General features: G+C 43.7%; 1 protein-coding gene across 3 annotated transcripts in view; it reads left to right on the forward strand.

Annotated features, from left to right (window-relative positions):
• Window positions 1–17,794, forward strand: part of PEPD (peptidase D) — a 145,049-nt gene that overhangs the window by 86,922 nt on the left and 40,333 nt on the right. The gene's annotated exons all lie outside the window — the stretch shown is intronic.

The raw sequence follows: 17,794 nt of genomic DNA on the forward strand, positions 1-17,794 counted from the left end.
TCAAATTGCAGGGTGGATTAGACCTTACAAATGCTTGTGTGCACCCAGGCACCCTGACATGAAAGTAGACTTTGGAAAGTGTGAAGAGGTGGAACTCATCTCAAGCCAGGTTAAGGCAGGGTGCCTCTAGTTCTGTGCTGTGCCAAAAATTTCTATAAAGATTTTGCTTAGGGTTTACTGTTGCCATAATACAGCTGAAAATACCAGAAGTTTTTCTCTGCTTGCATTACATGCCCACCTGCTTTGCAGTATCACTGCAGGGGGAATGAAAGCACCAAATACATTGCCATAAATTGAAAGACACACCTATTTGTGTGTAACATATCAGATTGTAACTTTTGTACTTCACCTCTAAAGATGTTGCTCAGAAAACCTGCATTTATAAAAATGCAGAGCTAGTTTTGGAGGATTTGTATTGAATTACCTTTGTAGCACGTGCAAAAAGGGTGTAGGTGTGTATTTTCACAGTGGAATGTAAACGTGTGAAGAAAAGCAAATTAGTATTATCAGTGATAAGCTCAAAACCTATTATGGAAAACAAATTGAATCTCAGAAGTTTAAAAATATGACTTGTTGGCTAATGTTCCAGGCACATCTGCAGGTGCTGCAGAGTGAACTTTTGGAATTACAGATAGGTACTTTATTTATAATACTGTAAAAACTTCTAAAAAAGTTTCTTGTACAAAAGTTTATGTATTATCTTCATCTGTGGTTAATAGCTTACTAAAGCCATCAAATACTACTGTTAATTTATTGCTTTGATTTATGGTTATGTTGTGTTTGAGTAGTCGTGCGCACGGAGCTCCGCGCCTGGCCGGTGGCCCTGAACACGCCTTGCGGGACCCCGCTAGGCTCGGGGGCTGCTGCAGGCGCTGTGCAGGACGCCGCGCCGGCCCGGGGGCTTCGCGCGGGCGGGAAACTTCCGCGCTGTGCGCACGGAGCTCCGCGCCTGGCCGGTGGCCCTGAACACGCCATGCGGGACCCCGCTAGGCTCGGGGGCTGCTGCAGGCGCTGTGCAGGACGCCGCGCCGGCCCGGGGGCTTCGCGCCGCGCGCGCTCTGCGCGCGCGGTTTTGGACCCCAGGCAAGGCCGCGGCAGGAGAAAGGAGAGAAAGGGGGAGCCTTGCCGCGAGCACTGCACCCCCGTGGAAGATGAGAGCACAGCTTCGGAGCACACAGAGGTTTGCCGTTCCAGGTTTGGGGAGGGAGGGAGAGGGGGAGGGGGACGGAGCAGAGGGATGGGTGTTGAGCTGGCCATGGGGGTCCTTCGACTGGCGGGTGGGAGAGCAGGGCTGTCCCGTATGAAACATCACATCACATGTGAGCAGTGCACCTGGAATTTGTGGTAACACAGTGGGGGAAGGATAAGGTCTGGGTGGACAGAGGTTTCTTTTGATTGATGGGGGTCCCGGCCCGGCTGGGGCCTTGTAAGGTACCTCAGCCTTGGACAGGTACGGGGGCCAGAACGGTTGGTCGGTTTGTTTGTTTGTTTGTTTGTTTGTCTATTTATTTCTTTCGTTTTGGCTCTCCTGCGGCTACTGCCCAGGTTTGGCATGTTCTGGATATATTTGCTTTGCTCTGTTACAACCTGAAAGAGTGGGCAGGACAAAGGGTTGTTACTGGAAATAAAAGACCTGCCCAAATCGTTCTAACAGGAACGTAGCCTATGTACCCCTGTGTGGTTGCGAGCTATGCTGGCGAGGGTTCATGCCTTCGGTAGGGTCGCCCATGCCAGACAGGTCAAAACCATAGGACCAGATAAACTACATCCCTGGGCAGGATGAGCTCATTAGCCTTCTGGCAGTCATCCTAGGAGAAGGACAACTCTCATCCCAAACCCGGGCAGATGGAGCTCGCTTAGCCCTGGAAGGCCATCCATCTCAGAGAAGGTCACTCTAATCAAACCTACGTCCTGAGGACCTCGCTGCCACCGTCCAAGCTTGCTCGGCCCTGGCAGATGAACCTCAGGATTAAAGGGTGGGTTCAGTTCCGCGCATACTGCATCTCACCTAAAAAATCCATTGCGCAGGCTTGAAGGCTTTACCCACATGCAAAAAGTCCTGTAGCGACGGGCGAGGGTCGAAACGGTAGGTGAAAGATGCACTGGGAGCCGCAGACTCAACCCTGCATACAGGCGGTTCAGGATATTGGTCATTTGAGACTGACGGAGATGAGAGTCTCTTGGGGCAGCACCCTGAACGACCAAGCAGCCTTTTCAAGGACAGCACTGCTTGCTCCACTCGGAGAGGGGCCTAGAAAAGGTGGCCTAAACAAAGCTCATCTCCACCTTCACCCGGTTGGTTAACCGCAGACCGACGGGCATCTTCTTCCAATGCGGTCGCACAAAGAGCAAAAGTCAAAGGCATGCACCTGCCTCCAAAGGTGTACTCAAATTAACTCTAGCATGTTGGAACATCAGAACCATGCTCGATTCTGCCAATAGTGGACGTCCTGAGCGACGTTCTGCCCTAATTGCCCATGAACTGGGTCGTCTCAACATCGACATTGCTGCTCTCAGTGAAGTTCGCCTTCACGAGGAAGGCAGCCTCAGAGAACATGGTGCCGGTTACACACTCTTCTGGTCAGGTAAGCCCAGAACCGAAAAACATCTCTCAGGTGTCGGCTTCATGATCAAAAACTCCATTGTCCCTAAACTCGAAAATCTGCCGACAGGTCACTCTGACCGCATTATCTCCCTACGCCTTCCACTAAACAACAAGCAACACGTTGTCATCTTCAGTATATATGCCCCAACTCTCCAAGCTGACCCTGCTGAAAAAGATAAATTTTACACTGACCTGCGCTGTCTTACCCAAAAGGTGCCCGCAGATGATAAGATCATTATCCTTGGTGATTTCAACGCCAGAGTAGGTAAGAATTTTGAAGCCTGGAAAGGAGTATTAGGCAAGCATGGTGTTGGAAACTGCAACGATAATGGTCGACTTCTGCTAGAATTCTGTGCGGAGCAACAGTTCACCATCACCAATACTATCTTTCAGCAGAAAAATAGTCTGAAGACAACCTGGATGCACCCCAGGTCTAAGCATTGGCACCTCATTGATTATGTCTTGGTGCGACAGAGAGATGTCCGCGATGTCCTCCATACCCGCGTGATGCCCAGCGCAGAATGTCAAACAGACCATCGGCTTGTGCGCTGTAAACTCAACCTTTATCTCAAATTCAAACCCAAAAGGGGCAGTATCCCAAGGAGAAGACTCCAAGTTAACGATCTCCAATCAGCCACAGTAAGAGAAAGATTCCAGGCAAACCTTCAAACTAAGCTTGATAACCATTCCACAGATTCTGCAGATTCCTCTCCCGAAACAATTTGGCAGCATATTAAAAGTAGCATCCTGCAATCCTCTGAAGAATCCTTAGGGTTCTCCCTCAAGAAGAACAAGGACTGGTTTGATGAAAACAATCAAGAAATCCAGGAATTGTTGAGGAAGAAGAGAACCACCCACCAAGCACACCTTGCACTGCCTTCCTGTCACGCTAGAAAAACAGCCTTTCGTCTTGCTTGCAGCAAGCTCCAACAGAAACTCCGTGACATCCAGAACAAATGGTGGACCGATCTAGCTGCAAAAACTCAACTATGTGCAGATACAGGGGATCACAAAGGATTCTATGAGGCCCTGAAAACAGCATACGGGCCTACATACCAAGTCCAAAGCCCACTACTCAGTGCAGATGGTCAAACGCTTCTGACAGATCAAACCTCCATTCTGAATAGATGGTCTGAACACTTTCAGACTCTTTTCAGTACCAACCGTGTAGTACAAGACTCAGCAATTCAGTCCATCACACAACAACCAGTGAAATACGAATTGGATACTGCCCCCACTCTAGGAGAAACCCTCAAGGCCATACAGCAGGTGAAAATCGGCAAGGCAGCTGGGGTTGATGGAATTCCACCTGAAGTCTGGAAACATGGGGGCCTTGCACTCCATGCTAAATTTCATGAGCTTGTGGTGCGCTGTTGGGAACTAGGCGAACTACCTTCAGACCTTCGTGATGCAGTCATCATCACCTTGTATAAGAAGAAAGGTACTAAATCAGACTGTTCAAATTACCGTGGTATTACTCTGCTCTCCATTGCTGGCAAAATCTTGGCAAGAATACTCCTGAACAGACTAATACCCGCTATAGCAGAAGAAATTCTACCTGAAAGTCAGTGTGGCTTCAGAGCCAACAGGAGCACCACAGACATGATATTTGTTCTCAGACAACTGCAAGAGAAGTGTAGGGAACAGAACAAAGGTCTCTATGTAACCTTTGTCGACCTCACCAAGGCTTTCGATACTGTGAGCAGAAAAGGTCTTTGGCAGATTTTGGAACGTTTAGGTTGTCCCCCCAAGTTCCTTAAAATGATCATCTCACTTCATGAGGATCAGCACGGCCAAGTCAGATATGGCAACACACTTTCTGAGCCCTTTCTAATAAAGAATGGTGTGAAACAAGGCTGCGTTCTCGCTCCTACCCTATTCACAGTCTTTTTCAGTATGATGCTTCAAAGGGCCTCGGCAGACCTCGATGATCAGGACGGTATCTACATTCGATATCGTACTGATGGAAGCCTATTCAACCTAAGGCGACTGAAGGCCCATACTAAGACCCTAAACCATCTTGTCCAGGAGCTGCTCTATGCTGATGACGCCGCCCTTGTTGCCCACACAGAAGCAGCTCTGCAGCGTTTAACATCCTGCTTTGCAGAGGCTGCTGAGCTCTTTGGGCTGGAAGTCAGCTTAAAGAAGACAGAAGTTCTCCATCAGCCTGCACCTCAGGAAGTCCCCCACCGTCCCCACATCACCATCGGCCAGTCAGAACTCAATTCAGTCCAACAGTTTAATTACCTAGGCAGCCTCATCTCCTCAGATGGTAAGATTGATGGGGAGATAGACAATAGGTTAGCGAAGGCATACAGTGCTTTTGGAAAACTCCATAAACGAGTTTGGCGTAATAAACACTTGAAGAAAAGCACCAAGATCAGTGTTTACAGAGCCATAGTGTTGTCTACTCTTTTATATGGTTCCGAATCATGGGTCATCTACCGCCACCACCTGCGTCTCCTAGAACGCTTCCATCAACGCTGCCTCCGTACAATCCTTAACATCCATTGGTCAGACTATGTGACCAATACATCTGTTCTCGAACAGGCAGCAATCACAAGTATTGAGGCCATGCTCCTGAGAACGCAACTGCGTTGGGCAGGGCACATCTCTAGGATGAAGGACCACCGCCTCCCTAAGATCCTGCTCTATGGTGAACTTGCCACTGGCTGCCGCAAGAGAGGAGCTCCAAAGAAAAGATACAAGGACTCCCTGAAGCAACAACTCAGCCTCGGGCATATTGATCACCATAACTGGTCCACTCTGGCCTCTAATCGGGAGGCCTGGAGACAGACCATTTATAACGCTGCTGATGCTTTTGAGAAGGCACGCAGGATCACTCTTGAGGAGAAAAGACAACGCAGAAAGAATCGAACCTTGCAGAATATACCATCTAAGGAGTCTTTCTGCTGTGTCTTTTGCAACCGGACTTGCCTTTCTCGTATTGGCCTTTTTAGCCACCAACGCGCTTGCATGAAAAATGGGTAGAGCCCTTCCCAAATCTTCGTTCGCGAAGCCTAGCCATGATGATGATGTTTGAGTAGATAATATGCTGTGAGGGTTTTTTTGATCAGGCAGGACACACCAACACGATACTGTATCAGCTGTGTCATTCAATTAAATTTAAAAACAATGTGTGTGTAGCCTACAGGAAACATCAGCATATGTTATTGAGAGAAGAGAGGCCACAATGCATTATGATATCCTGTATTTGAAATTAAGGCCTTTAAATGGTGAGGGAGACCTCAGGGTGAAGGATATATGTGGGAACCTTTTACTTGCAGTCTGAGGACAGTTTGGTGGGTGGCTGTAGTCCTTCCTAAACCATGAGAGCACATCCAAGACTCTTCACAAACTCCTATTTCCTGCAGTATTGGCAAAACCTTTGAAATATGTTTGGGTTTTATTAGCCTCATATCTCTGAATGGCAGGAAAGCCTCATCTACCGAATGCATTGATCACTTAAGCATTTCAAGGCTGCTGAGCAGCAACCCCACTTTGTAACCATCTCCACAAAGAGAACAAGGTTTAATGCAGTTTAAAATAACCTCTTGTTTAAACGGTCCAGTTGCCCCGTGGTGTTGATGAGATGGAGTTTGTCAGGTGTAGATTGGTTTTAGCAAACTGGTGCTCCGTGTGCATGAGCACCTGGAGCCTCAATCTCTGCCCCTGCCTTCCCCCCTGGCTGATGCACAGCCACACTCTGCTCCACACAGTTTCCTCGGTATTTTTCTCAACTGAAAATAAAAAATAAGAAAAAGTAATTTAATTTCTGTACAGACAATTTAAAAATACACTCATTTTCCGCAGTTAAAAATAGCGCTTCGGAAAAGAAAAAAAAAATAAATCTCAAGGTGGCTGCACTATCAGCATACAAATAATGCCTGGGTGGATTCACTGTGTGCTTTTACAAGGTCTAATTTGGGTGTAGATGGGTGTGTGTGTGCATACAGAGCAGGGCATTAAAACCACAGTGTGCTGATTTGTGTGTGTGTGTGTCATATATGTGGCTTCCAATTAAGCTTTTTAATAGCTAAGGGGAGCCCTCTGTTGGATAATCTCAGGAAGCCCTGAGCACAGGGAGAAAATAGGCTTTACTTTTGGTGAAAAAGAGGTAGAAGTGTTTTAAGGGTTATTTCTGTTTCCTGCCAGTATTTTGGCATAAATTTAATTTAACGATTTATGTACTTGTGTGTAACAGAATTGGGAGATTGGGTACTTGGTATGATTTTTATTAAATTCTTCAGTAGAATTTCATGTCTTTTTCTTAACATTATTTAGTAGGTGTTAATAACATTCAAGAGTTTTGCAGAAATATGCTGCTCAGGTTTTTTATATACAAAGCAGTGCAGTGCAGTGTCATTAAATAAATCAACAAAGCACCTGAATAATAGAAAAAAATACATTTGGGAGACTGATGCTTTACTTCTGTGAAATGCTTGAGTGCATGCATTGTTTGCTCTTTTAAAAATGTAAGTTACACAGATTTGGTTGTATCAAAAGGAGATCATAGGCCAAAATATTTGTGCTGTTGCATTTTTATATCTTTTTTTAAGACTGCTATTCTGACTTTTTCAAAAGCTGTGGCAGGCTTAGAACAGCCTGGTTTTATGATGTTAAGTTTTTAAAATTAACCTATATCAAATGGATTTATTGCTTCTGTAAGAAACTGGTATAGAATTGCATCTCTGATATTGCATTATATCCACACTTTTTATAGGTACAGCTTCTGTACTAAATGATCCCAGTGCAAAACAAGGACTATCAAGAGAATTTCTGGCAGTTCTTGTTAATACAGACTGTCTTGCTAAGCAGGGCTGTCATTTCAGTCTATTAAATATTAAAATAGTAACTAGCACAAAGCACTATGAATGACATAGAAAGAAATCAATATTTCTAGGGAAGGTTAGATATTCAATAGATACAGGCATTTAGCTGGTATGAATATTAAAAGTAAATATTGCAATAACAACAAGTCATTGTTTTATATACAAGATTCATGTACTGTCACATCTGTGTGGTGAACATTTAAATTGTAATGATCCCTGTGCTCTAAAGCAAACACTTTTCCCAAGCAAGGAGAAGGTCAGAAAGGTCATCCAGATAAAGGTGCAGGCTGCCCATCCCTGCAAAGCACTGTTCTGGGCACTTGACCCTTTCACTTGGTATTAACTTTAAATAAAATCTACTTGGAATGTTTCCAATCACAACCTGCAGTGATGACCTACAGCCAGGCTAATGCACAAATACTGATTTTCTTCTGTCATCTTAAACCTGTGACAGCTTGGATTGAAACTGAGCCCTGGAGTGAGGTTCACTGCATTGTCTCAGGTGTTGCATTACTAATTGTGTGCCAGGAGGCCTCCTGTTTCTGTACTGAGGCTGTAACTGCCTTTGGTGATAAGAAAAGTGGAGTCATAAGCAAAAGAACTTGTAGTTTGCAACTTCCTGCCCTGTACACAAGAGGCCTCCAGCATTTCAGATAACCAGAGGTCTTTCAAAGTTTGGTGAGGAGTAGAATGAAATTAAAAGTGGCTACTCAAGAAGACAAAACCCCAATAAATTAAAGGAGCAGAGATCTGACTCCCTCCTATGCACAAATCAAGAGCAGATGGGACTCCTGCTCATGGAATGGCATCCCCTGCAAGGCTCCTTCTCCCTGGGCAAGTGTCTCATGAGCTCTCCTTGTGCAGCTGTTTTGCTTTTGTTCACACTGTGGAAAGATATTGGTTCAATGGTTAGAGAGCCCTTGTGGGAGATGGAAACCTGCTTTTAGCTCTTCTAAACCATCTCTGACTTTGGCTGGAATTTATGACTTGAGTGACTCGACCCTGGGAAACGACATCCAGAGCAATTTCAGTCAGAGCCAGTGTGCTTCTGTGGAAAGCATTGGTCCCAACAAATCAGCACCTGCCTTCTGGAAAATGAAAGCTTCCTTAAAAATAAAGGAAGCAAATGGCCTTGGGTCCTCCCTTCTGTGTGCTGCCCCTGCCCTGGCAGTGCTGCAGTGTGGAGTCACACCCTGGCTGGGGAGAGAGGGGAAGAGAGAAAACTGAACATCAAAGCAGTGTGGAACAGAGGAAGCCTGGGGCAAGGCAAACATCTCTTCTCACCTCTGTGGCGTGGTGCTTTGTTCTAGGAACCGTCAGAGGTGTGAACCTGAAGTGTATATTTTATGTTTTGATTTTGAGAAGGCATTAAAATGGTAGTTTATTGCCAAAGGCACGTCAGGAGTTGATTGTTTTGTTGCAGTTGATCAGCAGGGCTCCTGCAACGTTTGGAGCTGGAAAATGCTTCTATGATCTTAAAATAAAGATTGATTCTTCATGATGAGGCTCACACTTAAATAATAGAAATGTGGGAAAATCAGCCTGACCCCAGATATAACTAAAAATATGGCTGTTACTTCAGGAGGTTTTCTGCAGGTGTCACGAGTTGCAGGTCTTGGTCTTTTTATGGCATCTGACAAATGTATCTCTGTGAAAATTCAGCATTAGTAAGCAGCTTGCATTGGCAGGTTCACTGAACTTCAAGCATTTAGTGACATTTTGGTCCATTTTGGCTTTTTAAAAAATAATGAAAAGAATTGTCCATTCTGCTGAATGGACAGCATTGTTAACTCAGCATTTTTTCATGTTTTGAGATGTCCTCCCAAGTCACAGCGTTAATGACCAGGGGACCCCGAGGCTGTGCTGGGTCTGCTCTGCACACCCTGAGGAAGTTGGGCACTCTGTGGGTCCAGGACCCAGCACTGGCTGGTAGCAGGGGGACACTGGTCCTCCCTGGAGCAAGGGCCAGAGTGTAGTTTATTCAGAAGTGAAAGCATAAATAAGGGGAGTACAGCATCAACTCCTTGTGAAGTGCAGCAGACCTCGGAGAGAGACCATTAACCTCATATTCACAATGGGACTATCTATTATTTACAAAATACAACTAGCTTTAGAAGTTTAAATGGAAGCAGGTCGGATCATCAGATAATGTCTTTCATTTTATTTGACTGGTTCTTTTAACACTCTCATAATTACTTATTGATTACTTATTTCATTGAAATAATTTATTGATTTCAGTGAAAGCGTTGGGCAGAGTTCAGTATCCTTGGGGAAACAGAATGTCTCCCACTGCAAAAGCTCACTGCTGTTCCCATGAAATGCCATCACTGCCCTGGATGACAGTAAAACAAGTGAAAAAGATTTTTGTTGCATTTGAGTAGCAGAATTTAAGCACTGGGAAGGTTTTGTTAGTGTCGCAAAACCAAACACATTTGTCATAAAAAGTACAATGCTAGCATTAAATGGTTTAAATGTGTCTTGGCTGTATCAACAAGCACTGTTATTTCCTTAGTCAAATGATAGAGCTGGGGATATGGAAAGCTGTCTAGTATTGCAAAAAGAGCAGAATAGTTTAACTCTGAGGACTATTTTTGTTTCTATTTCTGTCCTTAATATCCCGATGCAAAGTTAAAGCATTAGAACAATACTGACAGCAGGGGGCACTAAAATAAGCACTCTCTGAAGGAGATGAGGTTTGTCCCAAGTTGGAATATTGGTAACACAGTGGATTTGCCAGAGCAAAGGCACAGCAGCCTTCTGGGAGTGCTGCCTTCACGGGTGTGCTTTTCATTCAAGGTGTGTCCAGCTTGGGCTTGTTTCCTTCCATTTGGCACTTGTATATAGCTTTTAATATTTTCTTTTCTTCATTATTATTATTATTATTACTTCTGGTGCTCTTCAAAGATCTTTTTTAACTTCTAGCACTCCTCACCTTGTCGTTTCAGGAGCTTTGTTCATCATAGGGAGTTTTTCTTGGCTACGAGTACAGGTAGTTGTGAAAGGTTGTTCTGGCTGAAGCAGAGAGGGAAGATGCTCAGTGTTAGGGGCTTTTTATTTTCAGTGATTCAAAAGAGACAAAGAAGAGTGTTCAGGCTTCCTGAAGTGGCTGGTCACTCCCAGGTGTGTGAAGAAGGAGAGGAGAGGTTTAGGTTGGATCTCAGGGAAAGGTTCTTCCCCCAGAGGCTGGTTGGGCACTGCCCAGGCTCCCCAGGGCAGTGGGCACAGCCCCAAGGCTGCCAGAGCTCCAGGAGGGTTTGGATGATCCTCTGGGGCACAGGGGGTGACTCTTGGGGATGGGTCTGTGCAGGGCCAGGGGTTGGACTGGATGATCCTTGTGGGTCCCTTCCAGCTCAGAATATCTGTGATGAATATTGCAAAAGGAAGTTTCTTTTTGCAAGGACTGGTTGGATTCAGTTGTTCATGGTTATTCAGAAGGCTAAGCCTTTTATTAGCTAAAATAGAATTTAATAAATTTGCTAATTTTACTTCTTTGATCTCAAAGCATAATAGACAGTTTTGTATAATCAAAAGATTTGTCGCTTTCTGTATAATCTGTATTTATCTTTTATGTATACACAGTGCACCTGCAGGATACATATTGATTGAAACTATATCAGCATGTTTATCTTAATATTATATAGTGTTATTTGTAGAAAATGCACTATTCTCTTTTTTTGCAGGAAAAATAAGTGTATAATATAAAAGGACTTTCCGTGATTACTGAGTGGCTATCTTTTATTTCAGGAAAATATTGAAAGATTTTCAGTAAGTCAACTAAAAGACTTAGGTGAGCTTGAAAATTGTTACAAAATCTTATTACAAAAGATGATGGAAGTTTGCTGTGCCTCTTTTCCAAACTCCTTTTTTGGAACTCTCCCTATGTTTTATCGAGTTTTATGGTACCAATGCCAACCTATAACCGAAATTCTTTTGTCCAGGTGGGGGCAATGTTGCATTTAAAAAGCAGGAACTCACCAATCTTTTTCCATCAGATCATAGAAGTCCTCCCTTTTCTACCCCAAGTGGAAAATACTGTATTTATTACTTCTTGAAAGCACTCCTTTTAAGATCTCAGGATGTTAATGTGTCAGATGTAAATGCTCAACTATTTTAAGGGTGAGCATAGTATTTTCATCTGGCATTGTGCATTTTGATGCATTTTTAAGTTCAGTGCTGTAATAATATGCAAAAATTATGGTTAGCTTCAACTTTTCAGTCTGCAGTTTTGAAACAACTTGTTGTTAGTAATGGTTTTGTTTCTAATAATAATACAAGGTACATTGCTACTACTTACTGGTTGATTGCAAAATCAACTGGCTATCCATTTCTTAAATAATTCCTTTGGCTTGATTCCTCTGGTTTGATTAATATTTACTATTTTCATCAAGTGTAGGTATTTTTCATTTTGTTGTAACTATAGACTGTATTAATTTTATGCTAATCTAGAAAAATTGAATTTGATTAAAAATAGAGAAATGTATTTCCTGGAATTAACAATAATTTTGCTCTAATTGAATGTGTTCTGTTAGTACTGGTTAATTCAGGCTGTGAGGTTGCCTGCTGCCAGAAATGTATAAGCCTTTTAACTAAAGCAGAGGTCACCAACTATTAATAGTGTGTTTACTGTAACAAATTTTAGCTTTCCTTTAAGTGCTGTGTTATAGTCTGCCTCTTAATTTTATGCTGTCTATAGTGTATGTGAAATGTCTTTTTAATTGTCACCTGTGAGTTCTATCTGTCATAGTTTTAGCTTAGCATTCCCAGTGTAGTCTGAAAAAACCTGGCTGCTGTTGGCTTGATTTGACCAGAGTGTTCATCTCTTCAAAGAAAACAAGCAGAATAAAGCCTAGTCTCTTTTTTTAATTCTTGATAATTCGATGTTGATCATTTCTAAATGCCATTTAGTGTAATCCACTTTTTATGGTGGTCCTTAATACAAACACACATGAAGTATGACAGAAGTACTCTCGATGGATGTTGCTTGTCTTGGATGGATTTCAGTAGCAAAATCTTTCTCAGTGGTGTAGGAACTCAGTTGTATAGATTAAATACAACTTTAAAGGGAGTCTGCCTGGCTTTTAAACCACTGTATGCCTGAGAGGGAAGGTACAGTTAGTCCCCAACACTTTGTGTCTCTCCCCTGAACTAGAAATAACTCCCAGTCCTTGTGTTTGGGGCAGTGCTGGGTCTTCTCTTGTGTCTGTTCAGAGAACCACTTGTTACCCCTGGGAGAGGCACAGTCTGGCTGAGCTGGGACTCAGGAGGAGTCCCTCTGCTGAGGGTTTAGGTCTGTAAGGCAAGAGTGTTTCTAATTCCCGTGCACTTGGCTTGGACATTTGGACATGTCCATGGAAAGGCCAGCAACTGTCTTGTCAGGGCTTTTTCATTCAGTTGTCAACTTCTGTAGAGCATTTGGAAACTCCTGTCTGGTGGATTCCATTTGAGAACTGACAATATGAGGTTGCTTGAACAGTCACCAGAAAAACCATAGGCTGTCTAAAAAAACTAAATGAACCTGTGCCATTGGACACTGGCTCAGTTCCCATCATGGAGAGAAATTGGAAGTGTTAGGCTTTTACTTACACAGACACGTGTGAGTGTGCACATGTGAGAAAACCTGACAGTATTTACAGTAAAAATTATTAAGTAAGGTCTGACACTTCACGTGCTCCTGTGATCTCTGATGGTTGTTTGTCAAGGCAACACAGGTCACAATGTCCAAAACCAACTGCTGACAGCTGAGGCTCGTAGTTCCAAGTGTCAGCACCCAAGAGTGGTGGCCTGTATTGGAAGTAGCAAACTTTTACAATTCACTTTCAGTAGGTACCTTCCACTTCTCAGCAGGCATCTAGAAATGGACTGGTTTAGTTAGCTGCAAAATTTTCATAACTTGCTAATGTAGCTGTGTTGTTCTTACCCTCAACTGGTGTCACATGTTCTGGTGAGGAGCTAATGAGGTTTGCTGTTGTCACTTTGATTGGGAAGTATTCAGCTGCTGATAACAAGTTTCTCCTTGCGTGGTCCCTTCTCTTCCCTGCAGCTCTGACATCCTTGTTCCTTGTTTGAGAGAGTCAGCTGCAGCCATGAGTGCCCCAGATATTGCCTTTCTGATGGGGAGGCTCCTGATGGATGGAAACTGGCCAAAACCTGGGGTGTGCTGCCATCTCTGTTGACTTTTCAACAAAGAATTGTCTCTGCTAAAAAGAGTACCGTTGCTTATTAAATATGTCAGTTAAAAATGGATCATAATTAGGATAGTACAGACAGAGAAAAAATGATCCATTCAGCAAAAAGACAAGTCAAACAGGTAACCCTTTTGTCAGAACCTCACCTGAGCCCGTTCCTGGTCTCTGGTGCCCTGTCAGTGTGGGTCTGGCAGAGGTGTTCCATAGGCACTTCTGACACTTTGCCTTCTGCATCTTGTGGAGCCCCCATTGCTGCCACCTCCTTCTGCCAGCCCAGGAGTACTGGCTTGGTGTTCCCAGGTCTTTATTTGTGTGCAGCACCTCTGTGTCAGAGACATCCCTCTGCTCAGCAGAAGCACTGGGTAGATGGCACTTGGGGGTGAATTTAGCTGTGAACAAGCCAATCAGGAGTTTTTTTGGCTCTTTGCTCTGGGCAGACAACATTTTTAAGAAGACATTAATGCAAACTGCAGGGGGGTGGAGGACAGCTTATGTTTGATCATGGAAATTGGTTTATTTAGTGCAGAAGCTTAAGGATCTTGTCACAGATTTCTTCCAGAGATAAATGCTGTAAGCAAGGGACTCCTCCTTAAGCTGTGTATGAAAATAGCACATAAAATCTTGCAGAAGACGTGGGTGTTCACTGAACCAGCTCTTATGGGCAGCTCGTTTGGTGGATTTGGTGAGGCTGAGATTTCATATCCTGTGGCAGAAATGGATCTGAAGGTCTTCTGCTTGGCACAAATCCCTGTGAGGGAGGACACCCTGCACACTGCTGGAGCAGCAGAGCAGAGGCACAGCTCCCACCACCACACTGCTTCTGTGAGCAGTGTCTCTGTCTGTGGCAGTAAGAGGGCACAAACACCTGGTGAAGCTTTTTTGTTCGGTTGCTTTCTTTCCTTTATTTTTTTTTTCTTTTTAATCTAGCCAGCTCAAACTTTTGTGTATTCTTGCTACAGCCACTGAAGTCTCAGTAGTTGGAATTGTAGAGATACAGGTGAGCAATCCTCTCTCCTTCAAAATTCAGTGTAGGCAGATTTATTTATTTCTGTCACCCTCTTTCTATCTGAGCAAAGCTTAGTGGCATATCTTGTCATCTTCTGTGAGAAAAGTTTGAGACAAGGCTCCCATTACCTTTGAGATAGTTTGGGAAAGCCTGAAGTGAGACAGTGCTGTAAGAGGAGCAAAGATAGGAAAGTCATGGAGAAGGTAGACAAGATGAAAAGACATGGTTGAGGACAAACCCCAAACGTGGGGCCACGTGGTTATGTAAGTCAAGGTTAGATGGAGAGTAGTCATGGAGTCATTTTGTGTCTCTGTAACTGCATTACCTGTGTGGCTGCAGGCTCTTCTTTCGAACAGGAGGCTTAAACAAAAAACTTGAAGATTTCTTGTGAATACCCAGAATCCCATTTCCTACACAAAAAGTATTCTCTTGCATTTTTTTAAGGTTATTTTTGACCCCAAGGGTTGCTGATGGCAAAAAGCTGGCATGAAACCAGTGAGCCAAGCCTGGCTTCAAGACAGCCAGTACAAGCTCCCTGTCTGCCATGTCAGATGGAAGCTGGTCACAGCAGGGCTTCTCTTAAAAAAACCTTCTTGAGCATGGTGGGACTATGTACTGTCCTAATTCCCTGGTGGAGTTTGCAATGTTATCTTACTCAGTGTTGCTTTTTTAATTGATATCACTTGGCTAGTCAGGGTGCAAGTGTATGAAAAAGTGTGTGTCGCTGAACTCTCCATTTTCTTCCTTGTGATATCACTTACAATAATTCATTCTTGTGGTGTGCTATTAAACCACCCTATTTCCAAATCACTTGGCGTGTTTCCAGAATGTATCTCATAGAAATGCTGATACCTAGTTCCCTTAAGCTTGAAATTGCCTTAGAAGTGTTTACCCAACCAAGTGGTTGGGTTTTGTTGGTACGTGAGGATTTAATTGCTGCGTGAAGTGTCAAGCACAGAGCGCTCTCTGCGAACTCGGGGCAGGGAATGCTGACATCACACAGAATAAACCTCCAGCTGGGGATGACTTGCTTTTAGTGCAAGCAGAGGAGGAAAATGTTGTATCTACCTTTATTCCTGCTGTCCTAGGACTGGGCTGGCACCGGTTCATCTGCGTGGCTGCTTGTGGGTGTGTTGGTTAATAATGGCTCAAAACCCCAAAACGTCAGTAAATGTGGCTGAGTGAAGTGCACCAGTATTCACACCTGTTCAGCCTGAGGTGCGAGGAGGGCACGGTAAGATATGGCAATATCAGTTTTCTCATTGCTAGTCTTGCAAACCCACCCAGGGGAAGGGAAGATTTTGTCCTGAGAACAGGAGCTGGGGAGGAAGGACGTGGGTGAAGCTCAGTGCAAGTGCCAGAGTGCCTTGCACCAGGAGGAGACCCACCTGGGCTTCACCCCAGTCATCGCTCTGCCACATTAACAATGCAGAAGAATAACTACCTTATAACTACAGTGAGGAGATCCAGTTGTGATGTACAGACCAGGCAGATCTGTAGAGCAGGCAAGTGACAGGTTTATGTTCGTGGGAGTAGCTGTAGGCTTCCCAAAAAATGCCTGCGAGAGCTTGTCTTTGGGTTGGGTTGGTGGTTGGATCATAACAATTCATACACATGGCTCAGATATCCCAAATAAAGTATTGCTTCCCATTGTGATATTGGCCATAATTTGCTTCATTGCCTGGCAGTTTCAAATTATTTGACAATAAAAGTGTCAGCAAGACTATAAAAGTAAAACACATGCTTAGAGGAAGATGATGCTTTATTTTTTAAAAATGGTATTCAGTGACTTTATGAAGAAAAGAACCATGACTCTTTATATTCCACAGTGTTCAGATCTAAAGAGTTTAGCAAAGTGTTTCATGATGCTTCACAGTCAGAGGTTAAGAAAGCTAAAATCAATATCAAAATATGTTTTATTTTTCTTGGCTCAAAAGCCAAAAATGTAACTATAAATTTGCGTTTTGTGGTGCCAATATTCTGTGAAAGTAACGCAGCCATGACTTACTCATCCGTTTTGTTTCAGAGGGACAGGAGGGGAAAGGAGCTTTCCGTGCATCACGTTGTGTAGTGTTTCAGTTCCAGTACTGGCTTACAAGCCTGTATTCACTTCAAAATTGACAGGACTTGAAATATTTCCTCCAAACCGCCCTCCTGGGTTCCTGCACAGCGAGCAGAACCTCAGTGCAGTTGTACATGGAAGGGCTGAGGAGCTCCCGTGAGGAGGGGCACGTCCAGCCAAGCCTTTCTGCAAGGCTGTGGCACATCACACATTCCTCCTTTTTTTTGCCTATGATACTGTTTTATGTACAAAATTATATAAAGTTGTGGTTTCAGGTTTTTCCCTGTGAAAGGAATTAAATGCCCTTAGACATTTTTGAAGGTGACTTGTAAAACAGAGGCAGAAGGCAACTTGTTTTTCGATGCTCTTGGCTAATGTTGTATTACTGGTATGTAAGAAAGGCATTCTGTCAGTGGGGCAGCTGACAGGTTATCTGATTTTGCTTATGCTTTGCATTGTTCAATTTTAGTTAGTAATGTTTACAGTGTTTTGCAATATGTTTGGGAGGAAAGATTATATGTATACATAGAACTGATGCCTCCATCAGGAGAGTCATGTCCTGCTTCCAAGAAGAAGTTTGGGCTATTTTTGCTATGCATCTTTTACTTGTGGTGTAGCTTCTTAGTAGTTCTAGGAAATAAATGGAAACAGTAACATGGAATTTTTTGAGGGTGCCCAGGTCTTCTGACTGTTAAGTGTACTTTACACATTGTGCACTTCTCACCCTGAAATGAAGGCAGGTAGGTTTTCGTTGCTTTTGCTCTCCACAAAATGACATGAAGCAAGATTAGCTTCTCTCTCAGAAGATTTAGAAAGAGATTGAGCTGACTTCCTCAGCTTCAAGCTAAATCAGTGAGGAGTTTACCATACAACCCAGCATCTCTCTTTGGTCAGCAAAACTCCTTCTCCAGCCACCATCCCTTTTAAATGCCTCAGAAACCTGACAGCCTCAGACACATCATGTGCTGAAAAATGGGGAAAGGGTTGTTCTGGAATGAAACTTTTCATCATTCAGCAGAGAACTGAATTCACAGTTAAGTTTTGTAATAGACAACATATACAGTCTGCTAGCACTTAATTTATCTGAAAGGGAAATATAATAGA

The sequence above is a fragment of the Neopelma chrysocephalum genome, unplaced genomic scaffold, assembly GCF_003984885.1.
Source record: "Neopelma chrysocephalum unplaced genomic scaffold, ASM398488v2 Primary Assembly neopelma1_159, whole genome shotgun sequence".
Taxonomy (NCBI): domain Eukaryota; kingdom Metazoa; phylum Chordata; class Aves; order Passeriformes; family Pipridae; genus Neopelma; species Neopelma chrysocephalum.